This window comes from Theropithecus gelada, chromosome 3, assembly GCF_003255815.1.
Source record: "Theropithecus gelada isolate Dixy chromosome 3, Tgel_1.0, whole genome shotgun sequence".
NCBI classification, from domain to species: Eukaryota; Metazoa; Chordata; class Mammalia; order Primates; family Cercopithecidae; genus Theropithecus; species Theropithecus gelada.
This window is the reverse complement of record NC_037670.1, coordinates 173,076,394-173,088,995: the sequence shown is the minus strand read 5'-3', so window position 1 is coordinate 173,088,995 and position 12,602 is coordinate 173,076,394. Positions and strand designations below refer to the sequence as shown.

The 12,602-nt window shown below is 45.5% G+C and overlaps 1 protein-coding gene across 5 annotated transcripts in view; it reads right to left on the bottom strand.

The window, feature by feature from the left end:
- CUL1 (cullin 1) overlaps positions 1 to 8,086 on the bottom strand; it is a 103,769-nt gene extending 95,683 nt beyond the window's left edge. For 3 of the 5 annotated variants that reach the window (XR_003118493.1, XM_025378527.1, XM_025378531.1), the window contains exon 1: positions 6,095 to 6,358. The gene's annotated coding sequence lies outside the window, so the exon portion shown is untranslated. Of the gene's footprint in view, positions 1 to 6,094; positions 6,359 to 6,851 lie in introns of those variants that run through there. The other 2 variants (XM_025378530.1, XM_025378529.1) reach the window with 2 other exon arrangements.
- Positions 8,087 to 12,602: the final 4,516 nt, after the last annotated feature.

Sequence of the window (12,602 nt, the reverse complement as noted above, 5' to 3'; positions counted from 1 at the left end):
TTCGTGGAGGGCATTAAATGAGGGGACTAAAGTATCTGAAGGATTAACATATGGGGAAATAAATGAGAAGATTAGTCCAGCAAAGGAGAACCTGACCACTGGAAATACAGCCCAACAAAAGTCAGATATTTAACCCTGCACATCAACACACCTGGAAAGGGGCTGCCAGTACAGCAAACACGAAGTGATTTCAGCATTAAACTAAGCAGAAAAGTCTTCCTTGCAAGTAGCTCCCCTGCTTCTTCTGTTTTGGGATTTGATTTTATAAATTAATCCACTGTATTATAAACACACGTGCACTGTAGAAAGTTGGAGGAAAAAAATTAAAAAATTAAAAAAAAAAACCTAAAAATAACCTACTGCTAAGAGAAACTAAAAATAATTTCACTGCTCAGAGATAATCAATGTTAACATTTTGGTTTTCATCTTTTTAAAAAATGCATATATTCACACACCAAAATAAAGTTTAGATATTACTTACATATGTTGTTTTATGTTACATTTTATCACTAATACTGACTAAATGTTCGTTAAATTCAGTATTATGGAAAGTAAAAATTGATCTAAATGCTGAAATAATCATCCTTAACAGCAGCAAAAAAATGAAAACAAAAGCTTAAGAGGGTATTAGTTAAATAACAGCATATCCTGGACAGAATATTAATCTGTTAATCATTCTTTTGTATTTTCTTAGACTAAATTCTTAGAAATGGAATAGCTATTTCAAAGCACACACATATTTTACAAGCTTTTGTTACATATTTTGCTCTCCAAAAATCATATTAAATTACACTCTTTCTAGCAAGGTATGAGTGAGCTCCTGTCTCCATACACTCACCATAAGTAGTTTATTTTTTAATCTATGCCAATTACAAAAAACCCAACAGTATCTCACTGATTTGCATTTCTGGGAGTACAGATAGTGAAGCTGAAAGTTTTTTCATGTTTCCTACTCCTCTTTTTATAAATTACCAGTTTGCCCATTTTTTTCCACGGGGGTGGGGGCGAGGCCTCTTTTGTTGGTGGTGTTCACATGCCGTCTTTTTACAGTAAGGAAAGTAAATTTGCTTGTAAGTTACAATATTTTTCTGTTTGCCAGTCACCTTTTAATTCTGTTTATGGAATTTTAACACAGAGAAGTTTTATTATTCTAAAGTACTCAAATCTTTTCCTTTACAGTTCCTATACTTGGTGTTATATCTAGGTCTTCTCCATCTTGAGATCGCCATGCTGTTAATTTTTTGGTTCTTAAATTTTTTCTTCAAAAAGTATTTTAAAAGCACCCAAGTTTACCCACCTAAAATGACAGCCATTTTTACTACTTTAAATATCCTCACGGCCGGACACGGTGGCTCATGCCTGTAATCCTAGCACTTTGGGAGGCTGAGGCGGGTGAATCATGAGGTCAGGAGTTCGAGATCAGCCTGGCCAACATGGTGAAACCCAGTCTCTACTAAAAATACAAAAGATTAGCTGGGCATAGTGGCAGGCGCCTGTAATCCCAGCTACTCGGGAGGCTGAGGCAGGAGAATCGCTTGAATTTGGGAGGCGCAGGTTGAAGTGAGACGAGATCACACCGCTGCACTCCAGCGGGGGCGACAGAGTGAGACTCTGTCTCAAAAAAAAAAAAGAACAAAACTTCACTAATACATACACATTTTATACATATTTTAAATGGCTGCACCCATTTCATACAATCTATTTTCCAAAGTATTTTCTGACACAGACTTTTAAAAAAATTGCCGCTTGTTAGATTTAAACAGTCTTGAATGGTTTTACAAATTTTTGCAAGGCCAATGAGTCATAACATCACACCCAATTTAACAGTAGCTCCAAAGTTCCAGAACTGTTCGTGTCTACGCTATCAGTGCCCAATCACTCTCCCACAATGTTACTAAAAGACCAGGAAGAATAAGCTCATTCTTGGTAGTGGATCACAGTTCTGCATAATGAATTCTGCCATAATGATCAGATATCAGTCCTTAAAGCATTTTCATTTTAATCTCTTCTAGTCTTCTTCCACCTTCATATAAACTAGTCAAACACTCTGGGAACATTTGGTTAAAAGCCTGAGCTCCGGAGCTACCCTGTCCCGTTTAACTCGGGCTTGACGACCTTCCTAGCCCTGACCTTCACCACTCAAAGTCTCAGCTCCTTCACCTATATTCTGTAAAGCGGGTTAAACCATAGTACCCATGCTTCAGAGGGCACTGGAAGGATGTACGTGAATGTTGACGCATGCAGTACGCTAGGCGCTGGGGACAGATGCATATCACAGTGTCCCTGTCCCAAAAGAGGTCAGTTTGGTGAGAGAAACCACCAAGTATAATCAAAAGGTTAAATACTGTGATCGCGACATAGGCAGGACGACATGGGAACCCAGGGAAGGCTCCTAACCCAGACCAGGACATCAGGGCCAGCTTTCCAGAGATGGTGACGTGTGTGCCGTCAGGTGACAGAAAAGGCAGAGTCAGATTCAGAATGGAACTGCAATGGCGCTGAAGCATGGAGGAACACTAGGAAAAGCAGAACAGTGCTTACTTGGTCCAAGTTTCCCAAGGGAAAAAATTTAACTATCAAACTGAGGCTTCACAACCCTACTTTTCAAACATGAATACAATACTTGATGTTCTTTAAGACTGTTTTTCCAAAATCCTGTTAATGTTAAAAGTTGTAGCATTCCCACGGAATCCACAAACTTTCGGGGCCTGAGGAAATCAGCAGTGTCAATTAAAAACCATCTCATTTTACAAATGAGGAAATATAGGCCCTGCAAAGGTAAGCTTGAACTAGACTCCATGTCTTCTCTCCCAAGCAACATGTTCTACACCTAAGCAAAAATAAATGACTTAAATCTCTCTCCCTCACAGAATTTTTAGAAGTGAAACACTTCCATAAGTGAATAAAAAACTTAAGTCATTAAATGTTATAATAATTCTGTTTATAGTGTGTTTACTAAATGTTCATATTATAAACAGGAAACTTCCTACAAACAGGAAATTATGTCCTCAGTAGTAAACATAAGGCTTTTTGGATCTATTTTTCATTTAATGCTCATTTCTTCATTTGGAAGCAAAACAAACACACTGATAAACTACCAAATGTTTTTAAAAAGCAAGGCAAACTTAGAATTGGCCCTTAAAATGGTTAACATCCTTTTCCCAGACATACCCAAAAGACAAGTTCAAAATGAAGCTCAGTCCCCCAAAGACATTTTATTCCAGAATGACTCAAGGTCATGGCTTTAGGACCTACGGAGGGCTGAAACAGCAAAACAAACAAAAAACCAAGTTCTTAAGTTTTTAAGGCCCTAATATTTTTAATTTGAAGAATGGCAAGCAACAACTCCTCAATTTAAAGTACATTCATGTTAATTTTCCATGCTGAAAGACAGACACAACGCCTCTGGGTATACTGGGAATGACATTCTGATGAAAGGCCCTCAGAGACCCAGAGATGGTTCCTCCCACAGCAACTTCCTATCCCACTCCAGCACAACCATGGGGCTTGCCTCATCTACAAGGAGGAGCCTTAATTACCAAACTGCTTCATTACAAAGGCAAGGCTGGATACTCAGCCTGGGGGGAAAAACCTGATCGAGTTTCCAAAGCAGCACCAAACACAAAAATTTTTTAAATCCACACCTTAAAACTAGTTTTAAGGAGAAAAAACGTTAAAGTTTCACAACGTGTTTTCTTGGCACTTTCCTGGACTTCCATAGGTATAGAAAACCCGGGCAGATTTCTGTTAGGGCCCTGTACTAGGTCCTGGGGTGTTGCGGGGGGAAGGGAAGTGGATTGGGGGGGGTAGAAAAGGAGGGATGAGAGAGACGATCAATTTTACTCGAGAAGTGTACAATAAAGCTTGCATTCTTAACCCCCTTAAGTGCAAGGACTGTGTTTTCTGTAGCCAAAAATCAGGGCATGTTTTCAAACGTTAAGTGTAAGTTAGAATTATTCCAGAAAACTAATTCATTCAAAAAAAAAGCAACTGAGGCACCACCATAACCAAGTTCTGTTACTCTCGGGACGCAAAAACAAATAAGGAATATCCCCTGCGCTGGAGGAATTCACAATCGGAAATGTATGGGAAATAAGGCTGTACTGTAGTTAATTACAGCCAGAAGATAACTTTCAGTAAGTGGCAAGAGTCTAATGAACTGCAATATCTAAGGAAACCATGCAGAATCAGCTCAGCCATGCGTGTCTGTCTTCTGATGTGGTACACACATTAGGAGTGGGGGGTGGGGCTGCCTATAAGGACCTGAGCATGTGGCTCTCAGGGAGGGAGGCTTTCATAAATTGGTGAAAAACCTAGCATACCTAAAGTTAGTTTGTTTTTTTGACAAAACCGTTTGTAAAAGATAAAGTCAATGAGAAAAGAAGTTTAACGTATTTAGAAAGCAATTCAGCCATCCCTCTCAAGCTTAAGGAACACTCTCCTGAAACCTCCAAAAATGGGCATAATAGAGTTAAAGCGAGCCAGTCTTGTGTTTGCATGCTTTGGAATTTGAAATGCAGCGCAACTATTTCGACTCACCATGGAAAACAACAAATAGAACCTTCAAGTAAAACATTTTTCAATATCCAAAAACCTTCTTTAAACAAAGAAAAATCTCACCTCCAAATATTTTTTCCAAACACAATGACTGGTCTTACATTTTAAACATCATTACATATTTTACTACATAATACACTCTACAAGATTTCAGAAAATCGGGTACATTTTCGGGTGCACCATGAAATGAAGTGTTAAACTTAAAACTGCACACACTTCTGCGAGGCGTTAAGATATGCTTAGGTCCTAGAAGCTCAAGGCTTGAAGTAAAAAAGGAATCTAGTTCCTCTTCTGCCGCTTCGTTAAGTGCATTCCAAAAAGTGTGATCGTTTACTCCACTCAGAACTTTTGACGATTTTAATGCTACTACAAGAAAGAGCAATTACACTGGGCAAATAAATATTTAAGTAGACTGCAATTCAGTATTTGCGCACTTACCACTAACCCCTACTACGAACCAGAAGCAACCAAGAGTGACCCAATCGGAAAAGAGAATCCTCTTTTTGGCAAAGCCAGGCAGAGAGAAAACCTTAACTTTGGGGATTCATTTCAAGGAATGTCTACAAGCATTCCTCTCTCTCTTAATTATCTTATGTCTGCTCTACACAATATTGCACGGGCGGCAGAAACAGAGGTCTTTCAGATCTTGGGGGGAAAAAAGCGCACGACCCCCGAGTCTGAGGACCCCAAGTCCCAGCAGCCTGGCGGGCACACGTTTACCCTCAGGGTCAGGGCGCGCGCTCCCGTTGGGGCCGGGGGCGCGCCGACGCCGCGGCGCAGGGCCCGGCCCGACTCGCGAGCGCTAGGCGGGCGCCGGGGGACTCTGTCCGGTTCGGCCGCCGGGCTCGCATCCCTGCGCGCATGCCCCGGCCCATAGCCCCAGGAGAACGGGGCAAAAGGGCGACTGTTACCCAATAATAGCGCCCTGCACGTTCGCAACAATGCAGGCAGGGAACCCGAGAGCCGCGGGCAGGGAACCGGAAAGCGAGAGAGCCCGGCTCGGCGGCTGCTCCTGCGCGCGAGCCCAGGGCTCACCGGGGAGCACGCGTCGGCCGGAAAGCAGCGCTGGGGAGAAGCGTGGGCGCGAGGGGGCAAGGGCACGGGTCCCGGCGTCCCGCGGAGGTCGCCTCACGAGGCGAGGCGCGGACGTCCGAGCTGCCCCGTGCCACACGTCGGCCCAGCTTCCGAGGGCCCGGCCCAGTCGCGGCGGGGAAAGGTGCCGGCGCCACCAGGCCGCCGCCTCCAGGCGCGATGAATCGGGCTTTTTCCCAGTGCGTAGTCCAGGCCTGGCCGCCCCGGCCCGTCCGGGGTGACTCAGGGCCCGGCCCCGCTTGCTCTCCTGCCGCCCTCGGCGTCCTCCGCCCACGAGTACCCCGGCCCGGCCGCCATTCCGCCCGGCCGCGTTTCGGCTGCTCAGGCCTCGCCAGGCGCCTGGGCTCGGCCGCCGCGGCCCAAGTCACTGCGACACCGCGGCTCGGGGCCGGGCCTGCGCCGCCGCCGCCACCTCCTCTCGGCCCCGGCGGCTGCCGACACTCACCCGCATCTCTGTGGTGCCCCAAAGGCTCCCGCGACGCCTCCGCCTGGTCGCTGGGCCTGGGCCCCGGCGAAAGCCCCGTCCCGCCAAGGTCTGGCTGCGTCCCTCAGCCACCGGGGCTGCCCCGCCTGGAGCTGCGTGCGACACGGCGCCCGCCTCCTCCTCCTCCCCTGCCCGCCCGGCCCTCCTCCTCCCGCCGCCGCCGCCTGCACCACGCAACCTCCGCCCTCTCGCCTTCCCTCCGCGGCTCCCCGCCCTCTTCGGCCTCACCGGCTCCGGCGACCGCGGGGGAGAAGCTGTTGGGGGAGGGCCGGAACGCACCGCCATCGGCGTCCGGGGCGGGGGAGCCGGGAAACCGTCGTCGCCATCGCCCCGCCAGCCCGAGGCGCGGGAGGGGCCCGGAAAGCTCCCTCCCGCCCGCCCGCCGCTGCCGGCGGCGCCGGGGGCGCCCCTTCCGCGGCCGAGGCCCCCGCTAGCGTGGGGAGCTTCTACCTGCGAGCCCGCGGCCCCTGCCCCGGACACCCAAGCCATCCCCGACCCGGGGCGCCGGATTCTCCGCCAGGTTTTACAGCCTCCCTCGCCTTGGGGCCGCCGCGGAGGACCCCTTCCCGCCACTTCGGACCTCGCGAGCGGGGCTGAGCTGCTTGGGTCGGGGACACCACCAGCCTCTGGAGAAACGACCTGAAGCACCCCGAAGGAGAGGGGGTCCCAGTCCCCCCGCCCCTCCCCTGTGCGCACACCGCCCCCCCCCCCAGCTGGCCTCGAACCTGACTCCCCACCTTTGTCGACCGGGACTGGGGGATGCACCCTAGATCAGAAAGTCAGAGGTGGCCAGGTGGCCCTCCGAATCGGCGCAGACTTCCGAGGAACCTGCAGCCAATTCTCGATCCCCTTAACACCTGCAAGGCCTTAGGAATCGGCTCCAGAAAGCTCGAGCTTATCTGCGTGTCTCTTTTTAAAAATCACTTCTAAGATAAAACCTAACTAGGCTTTCCCTTTCAGACTTTCACTAACTCCTGTTTGGCAAATGTTGATATTCACTCTACCCTTCGTCTTTGTAAGGACAAATCAAGACTTAGAAGGCTTTGATTACATACACGGATGGCATGAGTCGTGATATAAAGTAGTATTGTTTTCACGTGTAGTTCGAAGTCATCTCATTTGAAATTAACTGTCATAATTGGCTATTTGGAATATTCAACCTAAATCCTATCCGCTGCTGTGGTGACGGGTGGAGGAAGCGTTGTGGAACCCCCACATCTAGTGAGGGGTGGCTTATTAATACCACGGCTCACAGCATAACAGAGCGGCTCATTCCATGAACAACCCCGGGGGGATTTCGAACTCTATCATCTGGGCAAAAGATGTAATGAGTGTAACTTCCTGTTTTCTCCAAACGAAAACACTACACAGATTCCTGTACCACTCTGGGACAGAAATCCTCAGCCAGAGCAGAGGGCCGTCGCCAGAGTCCACACTGTTTCCTGCGTAACGTGGGTTTGTCTCTGAAGAAAGATCCCACTGGTGTATGTGATCCCCTCTATTGAAATGTCTTTTATCCACATCTCAGTCTCTCTAGAAGTAATGCATTTGTATGTACTTGTCACTCAGGTATGTAATCCCTTAATTTGTGCGGGATGTTGGGGTGTGAACAATTCTTGGTTTACATCCTACACTTTTGAATAACCTCGTCAAAACTTAGATGTATTTAACGCTTTTTTTTTTGTGAGCACATGGTAAGGTTGGAAGTAAAAATGGAAGGTTTATCCCTGTGGCCCATGTTTTCCAGTGTACATATGTGGGTTTTTTTTTTTAAAAAAGTCCCAATTTCTTCCTTTTACTGGAAACTGCGTTTTTTAGACAACAACTTAAGCTTCCTATTCCCTAACCAGTCTTCTCCAATCTTACCATTCAATATGGCCTCCTTTTCTGTGACTTCCTCCAGCTGAATAGAAGGGCTGAGTGGGTCAACCTTCCCTTTATTGTTTGTTTCCTCCACCCTCTGTTTTTCCTTAATAGCAGTATTTGGTCCACCCACACCACCCTCCCTCTTCTCACTGCCTCCATTCCTGGTTCTTAACTCCTTTCTATTCTTTACTCTCCACCTGCCTACACGATCATTTTTAGCAGCAAATTTATTCCATCGACTTTTATGTCCACTTAACATCCAGATTGCATTTACTTTGCTCAGATAACCTTGTCTCCTACCTCACAGGTCAAGGCCACCTGCCGCTCTTTTCTACTTTAAAACATCCTTCCTCCATCTTTCTCCCCCAGCTCAGCAAAACTGATGTCCCTCTTGGATGACCCAAAGTTTGGAGGGATAATTAATTTGATAGATGTCAGAATCAAAGTTCAAAACAGTCTCAACAGACTACATTAAGCCAGAAGCAATGAAATAAAATATAACTTTCAAATCTAGAACAGTATGATGTGCTAGTTGGAAAAGCCCAAGTTTTAGATTTTAGCGAACCTTGGTTTGTATCTAGCTACTCAAATTTGAGTCATATCCAGTAACTCAAATTACTATCTTTTGCTCTAGTAAGGTCAACTGTTAATTTGAGATAAAAATACCTACTTCATAAGAGTGTGAAGAGTAATTTCTTTGTAATTCCCACATAATTCGTGGAACATTCACCAACCATTAGTTCCCCTCCCTTTCTCATCTTCCACGAAGTGGATGTCTCTGTTGCCATTCAGAACACTTTTTTTTTTTTTTTTTGAGACGCAGTCTCGCTCTGTCGCCCAGGCTGGAGTGCAGTGGCCAGATCTCAGCTCACTGCAAGCTCCGCCTCCCGGGTCTATGCCATTCTCCTGCCTCAGCCTCCCGAGTAGCTGGGACTACAGGTGCCTGCCACCTCGCCCGGCTAGTTTTTTGTATTTTTTTAGTAAAGACGGGGTTTCACCATGTTAGCCAGGCTGGTCTCGATCTCCTCATGATCCGCCTGTCTCGGCCTGCCAAAGTGCTGGGATTACAGGCTTGAGCCACCGCGCCCGGCCCATAACACATTCTTTAGTTCATATAGACCTGGAAACAGACTCAAAATCCTAACCCATTCACCTTGTATCCCAGAGCTGTCACCACCCTAGAGAAATTCTTGGCCTATTTTGGGTCAGTCATTACCATCATCATACTCATTTTTCAATGAGAAAACCTAAGGCTCAGAGATGTTAGGCAATTTGCTCCAAATCACTCAGCCTGAGCAGTGGCATAACCTGACCCAGTGACTCCCAATTCTGTGTATATCCACTCCTTTACTAAGATATTCTCCCACACTTATGTTGATCCTCTAACCTTTCAAATGTTTTTCCTGGTTCTTATCTCTTCTGTATCCTTCCCCTTGTGTCATGACTGATGGCAGATGATTCCTTCTAAACCGATACCTTCATCATTATAATTTTGCCTTTTCAAGCTTCAGTGGTTCCATATTGTTTACAGTGTTCAATCCAAATTTGGACCTGGCACTTAAGGTTTACCAGATCTTGCCCTAACTTGCTTTTCCAAATGTATTTCCTGCCACTTCCCAGAAGGAACTCTCAATGCCATCCAGTCCTGTTGGTTGTACTCACTCGCCCACAGATGAGCTGTGAATCGCCATTTATGAAGGCCTGCTTCAGTTGTTCCCTTAGCAGAGACCATTCCCCACTTCTTTCCTCCATCTCCAAATCATGCTCACGTTTCAAGATCCAGCTCACACCCCCTCCCAGGAAGCCCACCTTACACCTTCTACCCAAGCTTTATGATCTCTCCCTGATTTGCCTGCTCACATGTGCCTTTAAACTAGGTGGTCTGTGCCGTGGGGTGAGAGGCAATTTCCTAACGTTCACCTGCCCCCTCAGCATTGTGCCCGAAGAACACTGAAGCAGATTCCAAGCAAATTTGCTTACTACTGAAATGAAAGTGTACAGGTGTTACTTGACTAACCATATGAACTACTATTTCTAAGACACAGGTAAGTAACTACCCATCCAGTGCAAAGTGAATGAACAGGATGGTTCTCAAACCTGGCTTTGCTTTAGAATCACCTGGGGACTTTACTAATTCCGAGTGCTCCGCTCCAGATCTACTGAATCAAAAGTAGGTGGGAAGCAGCAGGGAGGGAACATGAAACTGCCAGAGTTTATATCCTGGCATCGCTACTTATTATCTGGGGAACTTTAAGCAAGTTACTTAACCTCTCTGTGCCTCAGTTTCTTCATCTGTGACATAGGGATGATAATAATAGTACCTTGGCTGGGCGTGGTGGCTCATGTCTGTAATCCCAGCACTTTGGGAGGCCAAGGCATGTGGATCACTTGAGGTGACCAGCCTGGCCAACAAGGTGAAACCCTGTCTCTATTAAGAATACAAAAATCAGCCGAGCGTGGTGGCATGCACCTGTAATCCCAGCTATTCAGGAGGCTGAGGCAAGAGAATCGTTTGGACCCTGGAGACGGAGGTTGCAGTGAGCGGAGATTGTGCCACTGCACTCCAGCCTAGGGTGACAGAGTGAGACTCTGTCTCAAAAAATTAATAATATCTCATATAAGGTTGTTGTACATTAAATCCTTAATAAATATTACCTATGATGACAATGATAATTTTTCAGTTAAACTTGTTTGTTTAATCCAAATCATGAAATATACATTACTTGTGATTCTTAAAAAAACATTAGTTCTGCTTACAAAAGTAGTTACATATATGCTATAACTATACAGAGTAATTCAACTAGATTAGTATCCAAAGGAAGCAGGAAAGAGATGAAATAATTGAATAATTTCTTCTCTGTAGAGTTTTAAATTCTTTTTGAAGAAGCAGGTGTTTAAGTCCCCTACTTTAATTTCTTTCTTTCTTCTTGTTTTTTTTTTTTTTTTGCTTAGTTGTTGAGACTTGGTCTCACTTTGTCGCTGAGGCTGGAGTGCAGTGGCATGATCATGGCTCACTGCAGCCTCAACGTTTTGGACTCAGGTGATCCTCCCACCTCAGCCTCCCAAAGTACTGGGATTACAGGCATTACTGTAACCTGGCCTAATCCCCTACTTTGGTTTCATTAGAAAGGATTTCATAGCTAATATTGGTCCATCAAATGCCAAATAAACAAGATTTTAATAATAGAGGTAACTAGATATAAAATATCATACAGAAATTTACTTACCAAAGTCACAAACTGTCTGAAGGGGAAACATAGTATTGGTAGACCTCATACTCTCAACTCTTGACTTATAAGTTGTGTATCTAAACAAATACACAAAGGCCTTGTTTTTATTGCCTGGAATTCCGCCAAAGATTCTTAAGTATCATTTCTTAAAGATGCAAATAGCTCTAGGAGGTAAGAGGGTTTGATAGTCGTTCACACATTGGCATTTACTAGTTCAATCAGGTTGCTATTTTTTGTGTGTTTTTGAGATGGGTTTCACTCTGTTGCCCAGGCTGGAATGCGGTGACATGATCACAGCTCACTGCAGCCTCGACCTCCTGGACACAAACAATCCTCCCATCTCAGCCTCCTGAATAGCACCTGTCACCATCCCCGGCTAATTTAAAAAAAATTTTAAAACAATGGGATCTTGTTATGTTGCCCAGGCTGATCTTGAACTCCTGGGCTCAAGCAATCCTCCTGCCTCGACCTCCCAATGTGCTGGGATTACCATACTTCATCTGGCCAGGTCGCCGCCTTTTTAACACAGATCAGTAGCACCTAAACACAGAAAGGTTGGGGCAAATCAAGTTTTGGAAAAACACTGAGTGCCTCAGGGAAGGCTGAAGGCCTTAGGCCAGAGGTTCTGGGAGGAGGAGGCTTAATCTAAAGAAGAAAATGAAGAAAAGCAGAAGAAGGATTTAACAATTTAACCTGTCTGATTTCAGATCTTGCATATTGCCAGTTCTAGGCCTCTTATTTTGGAATCCAGAAAATACTGGTGTAAGATAGTCATGAATTAAGCTTTTGAGTCTGACCTGGGAGACCTAAACACCATCGTAACATTGTATCAATTTGGATCAGATGAAATAGCAATGTATTTTCCAATGATTCAACCTAGTTTCTATGAGATATTTTTCAGAGAAAAGTGTTCTAAAATATTGTCGTCATCGTCCTCGTCTTCTTCTTCTTCTTCCTCTTCTTCCTCCTCTTCTTCCTCTTCTTTCTTCTTCTTTCTTCTTCTTTCTTCTTTTTTTTTTTTAAACAGAGTCTGTCTCTGTCACCCAGGCTGGAAGTGTGGTTGATCACAGCTCACTGCAGCCTTGACATCCTGGTCTCAAGTAATCCTCCCACCTCAGCCTCTTGTGTAGCTGGGACCACAGGTGTGTGCCACCATGCCCAGCTTTTCTTTTTTCTTTTTTTCCTGCAATGTTGCCCAGGTTACTTTTTTTCCTTGTTGTGTATTTCTGGGTTTGTGTGTGTGTGTGTGTTGTGTTGTTTTGTTTTGTTTTGAGACCAAGACTTGCTATTTTGCCCAGGCTGGTCTCGAACTCCTGGGCTCAAGTGACCCTCCCGTGTTAGCCTCCTGAGTAGCGAGGACTACAATACACCCC